This window comes from Vigna radiata, chromosome 5 (genome assembly GCF_000741045.1).
Source record: "Vigna radiata var. radiata cultivar VC1973A chromosome 5, Vradiata_ver6, whole genome shotgun sequence".
Classification (NCBI taxonomy): Eukaryota; Viridiplantae; Streptophyta; class Magnoliopsida; order Fabales; family Fabaceae; genus Vigna; species Vigna radiata.
The window spans coordinates 26,409,193-26,420,590 of record NC_028355.1 but is presented as its reverse complement, the minus strand read 5'-3'; the positions used below and the strand labels follow the sequence as shown (position 1 = coordinate 26,420,590).

Below are 11,398 nucleotides of genomic sequence, written 5' to 3'. Positions count from 1 at the left end.
TCACTTATGAAATTCTATAACTCCCAAAGCTGAGAAGACACGACAAACAAGTTGAAAATGAGAAAATCCTGAGAGTTTGGATAAATTATGAAATTGTTTATCAGTTCTTTCGGTGCCAGCATCCAAAAACATAAGATTGTCAAAGCCAGTCACCATTTTATCTGCATCTGTTGAGTGAATTGCTTCAGGCATTATGATCTCCATAACAATTACCTTTCCCTTTTCTGGCAAAGCTTTGTAGCAATTCTTTAAAAAATTTCTACACATTTTTCATCCGACCAATTCTGTAACACTGCCTACAATATTATCAACAAACTATGCAAAAGTAAAGAGTTTTTGAAGTAAGAAATTCAAATATAATAGACTAACAGAAAAATCTCAATATTTGTAACTTAAGTTAATTTTATTTAGATAAACTATTTGAGAAATAGACTAACCTTTAATATTATAGCATCACCTTGTGGAACACTTTCAAACATGTTTCCTTCAACTTGCTCTATCCCTTCACAATAATTTAATTAATTTTACTCATTATAGCTTGCAAAATAAATAAACAAATGAAACAATAAATCCCATAGAGTGGTATTTTTTGAAAAGTTATTTTAATATAAAATGAACTTGTTGTTTTAAAATTTTAGATTAAAATTAATTTTAGTTCCTCTTTCATATATTAGATTAAGGTGTTATTAATGTTGTGGTTCTACATTAAACATTTCTTTAAAATCCCATCTGAAATTGGATTAAGTATTTTTTTTTTTTAAGTTTCATAATATAATAAACTAATAAAATAAAATTAGATAGATTAGTAAATCAATTTAGTTTATCACGGATCAATCCGAATAAATGGATTTTAAATAAACTGAATTAAAAATTGACTCACATAAAAAGAATATATTTTTTTTTCAAATCCTATCTAATTCAAATTTGTGGTGAATTGAGTTGACTCTTTAACCTATTTTGATATTTGTATCTTAAATAACTAGTTACAAATATTAAAGCATAATGACAAAGTAGAGAAAAATAAAAGATACCTGAATAAATGGGAGCATTTTGTATAACATGAGGCAAATCAAAATTAATGCCCTTAATAGAAGGATAATTGGAGATTATCATATTCAGATTTTGGCCAGTGTCACCACCAACATCAACTAGCAAAGATATATTTCTTCAAATCCTGTATACATTTCTAGAATCTTCTTCATCTCGATTGTGCCAAGATTACTCCCTTCACCATTTTCGTTTGTGCAAGTTGAACAAGTGAGAAGAGAATAGTTGCAAGCAGAGACAAGATGCGATCAATCCTGCGAGCCAATTCTGGGTGCTGTGTTGGAAGTTGAGAGGCAACATCAGATGCTGTCACACCAACTTCTGTTGGAGATGCCTTTGCTATGATCTCAAACAACTTTAGCTCAATTGCTGCATTCAAAACTGGACCAAAGCAATGCTGCATTGCAGAGATGCATGCTTTTTCCTCCTCTCCATAATTCCAATCCATTCTACACTTTCTTTTGCTCTCTCTTCTAACTGCAAAATTTATGTTCTCACTGCTCCTTTTTCTAGCAAAAATATCACTTCTCGTCAGTATTATTATGTGGTGCAAAATTATTCTGAAATAAGTATTGTATATATTATAACTACCCATTTATATCTTATACTTCGGTAAATAAATCATCAATTAATGAGAAATAATTTGATGATCGAGTACCACTTTTATGGAGTGTAGGAAGAAAATTAAGAAGATATTCTGTGTTATATATATATATATATATATATATATATATATTCTCTCTTGTTATCAATATCAAGGTAAAAAAATTGTTTGCTGTTGTTTTACCCTCGTTAATAAAATTTTTAAGGGAACTGGGTTTGGTCAATTTGATTCATTTTACTGATTCGAACACCACATTGATCTTGACCCAATAAAGCTAATTAACCCTTCATAAATTTTCATTAATTATTTCACTTACAATTTATTAATAAAAAATTGTCAAATTAAAATTTTATTTTTCACTTGATGTAGTTGTGTTTTGTTCACACTTTAGTTCATCTTTTTCATATTTTTAAATTATTATTTAACATAAATAAAGTTGAACCTTTTAAGTTACCAAATTTCATAAGGAGAATAAATTAAAATTTTCAAATTGAAAATAAACTAAAACATAGAATTTTTATAATTAATATTTATTTATTTTTGTATAATGTACAGTAAAGCAAGGCGTATTTATAACTACCCATTTATATCTTATACTTTGATAAATAAATAATCAATTAAAAACTTATTATATTTGTCATTAAAATGGAAGGTTATTAAATTTGTCTAATTTTATAATTTAAAAATGATTCATACAATATAAAGTTTTGGTAATAATAAATTAAAACCGTCAATACGTCATAACCCGCAGGTTCACCCGGTCAACCACGAGTTTAGATCGGATTGGATTTGAAAAAATTATATTTATTTTATGTAGGTAAGATTTTAATCCGATTCATTTAAACATGGCTCATGCAAATTTGGTGGACCAAATTGGCCCACCAATCCACCTACCTAATTTTATTTTATTAAAATTTAATTTTAATTTTATAAAAAAATATTTATTATTTTTTTTTTGCTTGAAAAAATTATGAGTTTCCTATTTTCAAAATTAATTAAACACCCATGTTGGAAGTGAAATTTGAGGGTGAAATTTTTTTATATTTGAATTATAAAAATTTTATAATTTCTTTTATTTAGAAAAAATTGTAATTAAGCGAGCCAGTGAACCAACCTGTTACCCACCAACTCGTAATGGATCGGATCGGGTTTGAAGTTTTTTGACTCGCTAATATATGAATCGAGTTGGGTTGGCTCACTAAGTGACCAACCCGTGGTGGACTGGGTCTGGGTCAGGTCGGACTGGGTGACCCGTTTTGATAGCTCTATAATAAATGTAAATAAACATTTTTTTAAAGAATATTAAATAATCTTTAATTAAAAAACTATTTTTTTTAAAGAATATTGGTTATAAAAGACTCTAGTTATTAATAGATTAAGTTGAAAAAGCAGTTCAGAAAAAAAAAGACTTCTATGTCAAACTTTGAAGATGATACGTGTCTAAATGGACTAGTAAAATAGCACGTGCACAAGCAACTTGTGGATGTATATAGTTTTGGAACTATATTATAAAAAAAATAATACAGGTTAAAATTAGTTTATATATAAATCAAAAATAATTAGAAAATTTACATAAAAGTTTGATATAAATTAATAAAGTTAATCTATTTATTTATTTATTTTTAAATTGATTTAAGAGAAGTTGATAAAAAAAAATTCATAAATTAAAAACATATCACTAGATGCCGGTCAAACGAAGTTTATATGTAATTCTACTCATTCTTCTTTTCTTCTTAAAAGATTCAAACTTTCACACTCTCAACAATTATTATTTATTGTAATATTTTTGAAAAAAAAAAATAGATTTTTCCTTAGAAACCTTAAAAAGTATGAGGATTCGTATCATAATGTGGTTGGCATCTTATAATGGTATTCTATGTGAGCATTTGTTCAAAGATAAATATCATAAAATAATATTATGTATTATTTAATAAACATCTCTTTTAACAATTTATTAGAATAGTATACACAAAGATTTTTCTTTTTGATCTCTGTCTTCGTGTGTATAGTATAAATATATGCTACATTCCATTGAACCCTAACACATTGCAGCAATTTGGGAATACCTTTTTCCTTTGAAATTAAAATGGCTTACTCTAAGAAGCTTATCTTATTAAACATGGTTATGATATTTGTGCTGCTCTTATCAATGAATCTGACAGCAGCAAGGTTGCCCTTTTGGATGTCCCAATCTCATCAGAAAACATGTAAGTAACACAACTCCTACAAAATATTATTTAATCTTTTGAAATTGAAGTTTTAACTATTTTTTTCTTCTCTTTGAGAAGGTTCGCCACACATATAGAACTCTACACATGGTAAGACATTGTCCGTTTTAGGTCAAGTTCTCACAGTTTTGTTTTTGGTACCAAAAACAAATTCATGACAGCTTAGTCTAAAGCGAACAATGTCTTACCATGGAGTTTTATGTGTGTAGGGAACCTCCTCCTAATAACACTCTCTTCAAAGTTCTTTTATTTTGTTTAAGTTTAAAATTATGTATAATTAGTATAATAATTTTGATTAGTGATGAGTAAGTTTTAATATTTTGTTTTTGGAACCATTAAGATGGACGGCTTCTGAGAGCAGATGATCCACGAGACCATAATTATAATCGTCATCATCCATGAGAAGTCAGAGAGTACAATATTGGGTTTGAAGGAAAACTTTGCAGGCCATAACCATATAGATTATTAGCATATATTTTTCTTAAACTCAATTTCATATTAATATATTATTAGTATAGATTTTTCGGAAATTGAATTTGATTGTAATAGTTACAAATTTGTATTTGTATTTGACTTAGTTATGTTTTATTTTTTTTATTTTTCTCTTCTATATAAAGTTATTTATATATCATGTTTTTAATACATTAAAATAATGAACTTCTTGATGTGCCTTGTTTCAGCTATATTATAAAAATAGAAAGCTTAATAGAGGTTAAAAATATAGTTTATATATAAATTTAAATAAAATTTTATTAGAAAATGTAAATAAAAATTTTTATATGGATTATCAGATAATTTATTTATTTATTTTTAAGTGAGTATAAGAGAAGTTGATAAAAAGAAAAACATTCACAAATTAAAAACATATTACTAGGTGCCAGTCAAATTTATATATAATATCAGTACTGTTTCCCTTCTTCCCTTAAAAATCCAGACTCGAGAATCTCAACGAGTATTATTTATTGTCATATTCATGAAAAATGGAGTTTAGAAACAAGTTAAAGTATGAGGAATGTTAATGTAGTCGGCATTTTGTTATTCTGGGTGAGCAGTTGTTCAAAGTCAAATATGTAGCGATTTGTCGTCCACAAGAATTGGTCTAAACCATTTAAAATAAGATTTTATGTCTTAATATTATCAAATATTTAAAATATTATGTTTTATTTCATGTGATATTTTACTTGTAATCACCCTACTAACAAAATGGTTTAATATAGATTATTTATAATATTATTTTTTCGGGAATAAGACTATTTGTAATAGATGTTAAACGCTTAATTTTTTAAAACTTTTAATGGAAAATCTTTGAAAAACAAGACACACTTGTTTTTATACTAGTTTAATCCATTAGTTAACATTTACCGTTAGTTAACATTTACCGTTAGTTAACATTTTACAATTAATTTCTTTTCTCTAAAGATATCAAACGTGTATATATATATATATATATATATATACACTTCATCATAAGATGGGGTATTTTTTAAGCTCATTGCATCGTTTAGTCAAATAAATGTTTGTTTAGCTTTTGTCTCTTTTTAGACAGATAATGTTTAGGTTGCTTAAGCTCTCTTTTATATATGTTTTGTCAGAGACATTGTCTTGACCTATTTTGTTTTTTGAGATAAGCTGAATACTTATTCCATCAGGTAGTAAAATCATTGATCGTTTAACTCAATCTTTCTTAGACGTTTTAGGCTCAACAAAGTTTAGTCATGCGTCTGAGTGTTTTAACCTAGATGTTTTTCCTATTTCTTAATACCTAAGTGTTTATCTAAGTTTTTCTATGTTTATTTGGTTCTAGGTTGTGTATGTTTGGGGTTCAGGCTCTAAGTCTTTTGTTTTCACCCCAAGTTATTTTCTTATTATTATTTTTTTTAATATTATTTGATTAAATTTTAAAACATGAGAATTTTTATGGCGCTTAGACAATTTTGTCTTTAACATACTTTAGACACTATTCTTAGTTAGACGGTCAAACATACTTTAGACACTAGTCTTAGTTAGAGACTCTTATATAGTTTAGGATACTTAAAGTGTAGCATTTAGCGTTTCTTATGTTTTATCCTAAACAATTAAACATTATTTCATTTAGACATATGTTAAACTTCAAAACAATGTTTGCTTAGACAAACTTGTTTTAATATATATTTATTATCTAATAAACTCAAATAAGATGCAACTTTATATTAAAAAGAAATATAATCTATTTTCATGCATGAATATTTTAAAAATTTACTCTCTTCTGCTTTATAGTGCACATCTTAATGTTATATTATCTTTTTGTGATAAATATTTTATCGATTTTATTAACATCAATATTCTTTTAGTGATTATTTTCTGTAATTAAACTTTCCTTTCAACTCTCATATTTATCCCAAATTTAGTACATGATTGTTAACATGCATAGTTCTATATTACATTACATTATAATGCATATACCCCACGTATGAAATTATTTATTAAAAGTAAGAAAAAGTTACCATATTTATGAAATTATTTATTAAAAGTAAGAAAAGTTACAATATTTATTGGAAATCTTGAGCAATTATTGAGCAAAATAAAACTAAGTTATAATATATAAAATAACTAAAGGTAAAACTAATTTATAATATATAAAATAAGTATTTATAAATCGATTTTATAAAATTAAATTAGATTTTTAAAAAACTATTAATATTTAGCATAAAGTTTTCGACTTATCAACATGAACTACTTTATAAATTTATTTTTCCAATTTCTCACATTATTCCACTCATTTGTTAGAAATTAGAATAGAATACTAAAACTTGAATCTTTATTTATTTTATATATATTATAAATATTACATCTCTTAAGAGATAAGGCCAAAAACAATTTCAATACATCTTTTCTTAGTTATATGAGGATAAAAATTATGATGCAACAGTGAGTTTAATAGTCAATACCATTAATATGATGATTAATCCTAATGATATTATCTCAAGGAACTTGAAATCGAAATATTGTTTCATCTATAAAAAAAAATGATTCTAAAGATTTTTTAAGACAAATCTTCCTACTACTTATATCTTTACTATGACTTATTTTGATATTTTTAATAATTTCACATTACATCAGATGTGATGTCAATAATAATTTATGTACACTATCTCTATTAACCTTTTAAGATGTATTTTAAAAACAAAATGAATGAAAAAAAAAGAAACCCAAACTAAAAGAACACTACCTTAGGTACCAACATTAAACTTGAAGTAAAAAAATATAGATTCTATTCATTTTAATTTGCAAAATATCTATAATAATTTAAGAAAATATATTGATTCGTGTACCGGTATAGATTTATACAGGGGAAGAAAATTATGTGGTGACTAAAATTTTATAGAGTAATAGATTTAAGAAGTTAATGACGGTACCCTTTTTATTAAGTCAAGGTCTTTGCAAAATGTTAAAAGATGAATAAGGACGTTTTTTGTAGCTTTTGTATCAAGTCTTCTTACAAGTCTTTCGTTTTGTCGTTTTTATAAAAAAAAATAAAATATATATATATATATATATATATATATATATATATATATATATATATATATATATATATTGTTGAAATGTTATCAAGAAAAAAAATCTATATCTTTTATGAGATGTGATTTAAATATGGACATGTTAGTTTTCTAAATTAAGATAATATGGCACATGATAATCTATTATTTTCTTTATACAATCCATAGAGCTGATAAAAAAAATTATCTATAAGAAAATGTTTATTAGAAATAATAATTTGAAAAGGGTTACTTTGGTTTGCCATCCATTATAAAAAAAAGGGTTAAATATGTTTTTCGTCCCCCAATTATTGGCCGTTTTTGTGTTCAGTCCCTCTTTCAAACTATAGTACAATTTAGTCCTTCAACTTTAGAAAACTATGGTTTTAGTCTTTTTTACCAAATTTTTTAAATTTTATAAACATTTATATCTTTTGATCAATATAAAAGTATTTTATCACCGTGCTATATTTGCTCGTATGAATCTATATTTTATTTTATATTTATTTTAATATATATTATTTTTTTAATTGTTCTTATTGAATTTGATAAAATATGGTATAACACAAAATAAATAAACAACGTCATTATTTGGACTTAAAGTATATCGAAATAATATTGTTTATATTAATAATCTTATCCGAGATATAGTTTGTTGATATAATATCGTTAAAGTTATCATTTATTAAATGTATTTAAACTATTTTTTATATTACTTTTGAGGTATCAAGTGTGTCGCAATAAACTTTTTGTTTTTGTTCTTACAGACAATGCTAATATTTTTAACTTATTTGAAGTATAAGTCTGAAATTATTGCTTTTATAGGATAATAAAATTTAAAATATTAAATATATTAGAATAGTATGCACAAGATTTTTCTTTATCTCTGTCTTTGTGTGTATAGTATAAATATATGCTATATTCCATTGAATCATCACACACTGCAGCAATACCTTTTTCCTTTGAAACTAAAATGGCTTACTTTAAGAAGCTTATCTTATTAAACATGGTTATGATATTTGTGCTACTCTTATCAATGAATCTGGCTGCAGCAAGGTTGCCCTTTTGGATGTCCGAATCTCATCAGAAACCATGTAAGTAACACACAACTCCTGTAAAATATTATTTAATACGTAGGAGAGGTTTGATATACACATATCTTCGTAAAATTCAAGCTTTTACAGATTTATTTTTATATCAATAAAAATATATATATATATATATATATATATATATATATATATATATATATATATAAATTCATGTTTGAGTCTTCTTTTACTCGATGTGAAACTTTGTTTGTATTCTAACAAATAATACATAATTCCTATAAAATATCGTTTAATCTTTTGAAATTGAACCGCTTAATGTTTCTGATTCAAGTGTTAACTATTTTTTTTCGTATCTCTCCAAAGTTCTTTTGTTTTGTTTTAGTTTAAAATTATGTGTAATTAGTATAATAATTTTGATTACTGATGTGTAAGTTCTAATATTTTGTTTTGGGAATCATTAAGATGGACGCATCCTTGAGGCATCATATGATCCAGAAGGCCATAATTATTATGGTCATCCATGAGAAGTCAGAGATTACAATATTGGGTTTTTCAAGGAAAACTTTGCAGTGCAGAAGCATATAGAGGAGATGATCCACAAGACAGAGAGTACAGCATTGGGTTTGAAGGAAAACTTTGCAGAGCAGAAGCATATATATTTATTACTGTTTATATACGTATTGTAAATAATTGATTATAGTACTGCACTGGGAACTTCTTGATGTACCTTTTTCCAGCTATATTATAAGAATACCGAGGTTAATAAAGGTTAAAAATATAGTTTGCATTAAATTAAAATAAAATTTTAGAAAATGTAGATAAAAAACTTTATATGGATTATACGATCATTTATTTATTTATTTTTAAGTGAGTCTGAGAGAAGTTGATAAAAAAAATTAAATAAAACATTCACAAATTAAAAACATATTACTAGACGTCATTATACTTATGCATAATATCACTAATATTTCTTTTCTATTGAAAGTAAAAACATATAGTTTTACATCGACTAAAGATAAAGTCAATTTATAATATATATAAGTGGGTATAAATCTCATCTTAAAAGTCCGTTTTGTGGGATTGAGTTAGATTTAAAATCCACTTCTTAATATAGTATGAGAGTCATGATTGGAGCCTAAACTAGCGAGATCTATATGGCATTTTGTTCCTTCCCCTAACGGGCCGCTATCAGACCACCCATTAATTCTACTATCAAACTCGAGATGTTTATACCTCGACGTGCAGAGGGTGTGTTAGAAATCCCACATCGACTAGAGATAAGACCAATTTATAATAATTGGTTTTAGTATGTGAGTTTTTGAAAAATTGGTTGGTTGAGGGAAACAACAGTTTAAGGTCAGTTGTGAAGTCATTTAAGACTTATGGAAGGAATATATTATTAGACCTATTAGAACTTGTCTAGGCTGTTAAATGAATAAATTCTGGTGTAGAACTGTTAGGGAGGTAAACTATCATAAGTATTGGAAATGGTAAAAATTGAGTTTGGGTAGTTTGAAGGAGTGAAATTGGGTCTCAAGGGGTCAATTTAAGTTATTTTCTTTAAGGTCTAGAGGGTCCTAAGAGTCTTAAGAAGTTGTGGGGTAAGTGGAGAAAATAATTTAAAAAAGGTAAGTTTCTCCTAATAGCTCCTGAGCGCTCAAACCAAGCGTTGAGCGTCATCATTCCAGAAGCGTTAACGCTGAGCGCCAATTTTCTGGCATTGAGCGCCACCATTCTTGTGGCTCTAACGTTGAAGGGTAGCATTTGGGCGCTAAGTACTACCGCACTAGTTTCATATTTTTTTTTCAGGTTTTGGAAATATTAAATTTGAGGTTCCGCGTATCAATTTTGGACGTTTTTTAGGTCATTTTAAAGGTTTTGGACCTTTCCAGAGCTACTGGTGAGGGTTTCAAAATTGTTTTCCTTGCCTAATGAGAGTATCAAGTTGCTATGAAGTAAATTGTGTTATTGTGTAATTTCTGATGACTTATAAATCAGTAATCTCATATATTATAGTATACTATGTGAATGTGAAGTGATTTCATTTTACTTCCTGTTAAAGGTTAAGAAGAACAAAGATTTTAAAACTTTGTTTTTATTCATACAAACGATGTTAATATTTTCAACTCAAGTACATGTTAGATGATATTGATAAGATCAATAAATATATTTGAAATTGTTCATGTTGAAGTTTGAAATTCTTGGTTTTATAAGATAATAAAATTTAAAATAATAAATATATTAGAATAGTATGCACAAGATTTTTCTTTTATCTCTCTTTGTGTGTATAGTATAAATACATGCTACATTCCATTCAACCATCACACACTGCAGCAATCTGTGAATACCTTTTGCCTTTGAAACTAAAATGGCTTACTTTAAGAAGCTTATCTTAAAGATGGTTATGATATTCGTGCTACTCTTATCAATGAATCTGACAGCAGCAAGGTTGCCCTTTTGGATGTCCCAATCTCATCACAAACCATGTAAGTAACACACAACTCCTACAAAATATTATTTAATCTTTTGAAATTGAACCAGTTAATGTTTCTGATTCAAGTTTTAACCTTTTTTTCTTCTCTCTCTAAAGTTCTTTTACTTTGTTTTAGTTTAAAATTATGTGTAATTAGTATAATAATTATGATTACTGATGAGTAAGTTCCAATATTTTGTTTTGGGAACCATTAAGATGGACGCCTCCTCGAGACAGCATATGATGATCCACAAGGCCATAATTATCTTTATACGCCTCCTCCTTATGGTCTTCATCCATGAGAAGTACAAGGTTTGAAGGAAAACTTTGCAGTGCAGAAGCACATAGATATAACTGCTTATATATGTATTGCAAATTGATTTATAACAAATAACTTTTATATATATCTGTACTTTAAGGCTTCTATGACACGAAACTTTGAAGAGAATAAGTGTCTAAATTTCAACCACGGATAT

General features: G+C 26.6%; 1 long non-coding RNA gene and 1 pseudogene across 1 annotated transcript; one reads left to right on the top strand and one right to left on the bottom strand.

The window, feature by feature from the left end:
- Positions 1-1,439, bottom strand: LOC106761749 (annotated as a pseudogene).
- A 6,911-nt stretch (positions 1,440-8,350) lies between these two features.
- LOC111241631 lies at positions 8,351-9,225 on the top strand. The gene is made up of 2 exons (XR_002667642.1): positions 8,351-8,491; positions 8,912-9,225. It is a non-coding gene; the product is annotated as an uncharacterized LOC111241631 (long non-coding RNA).
- Positions 9,226-11,398: the final 2,173 nt, after the last annotated feature.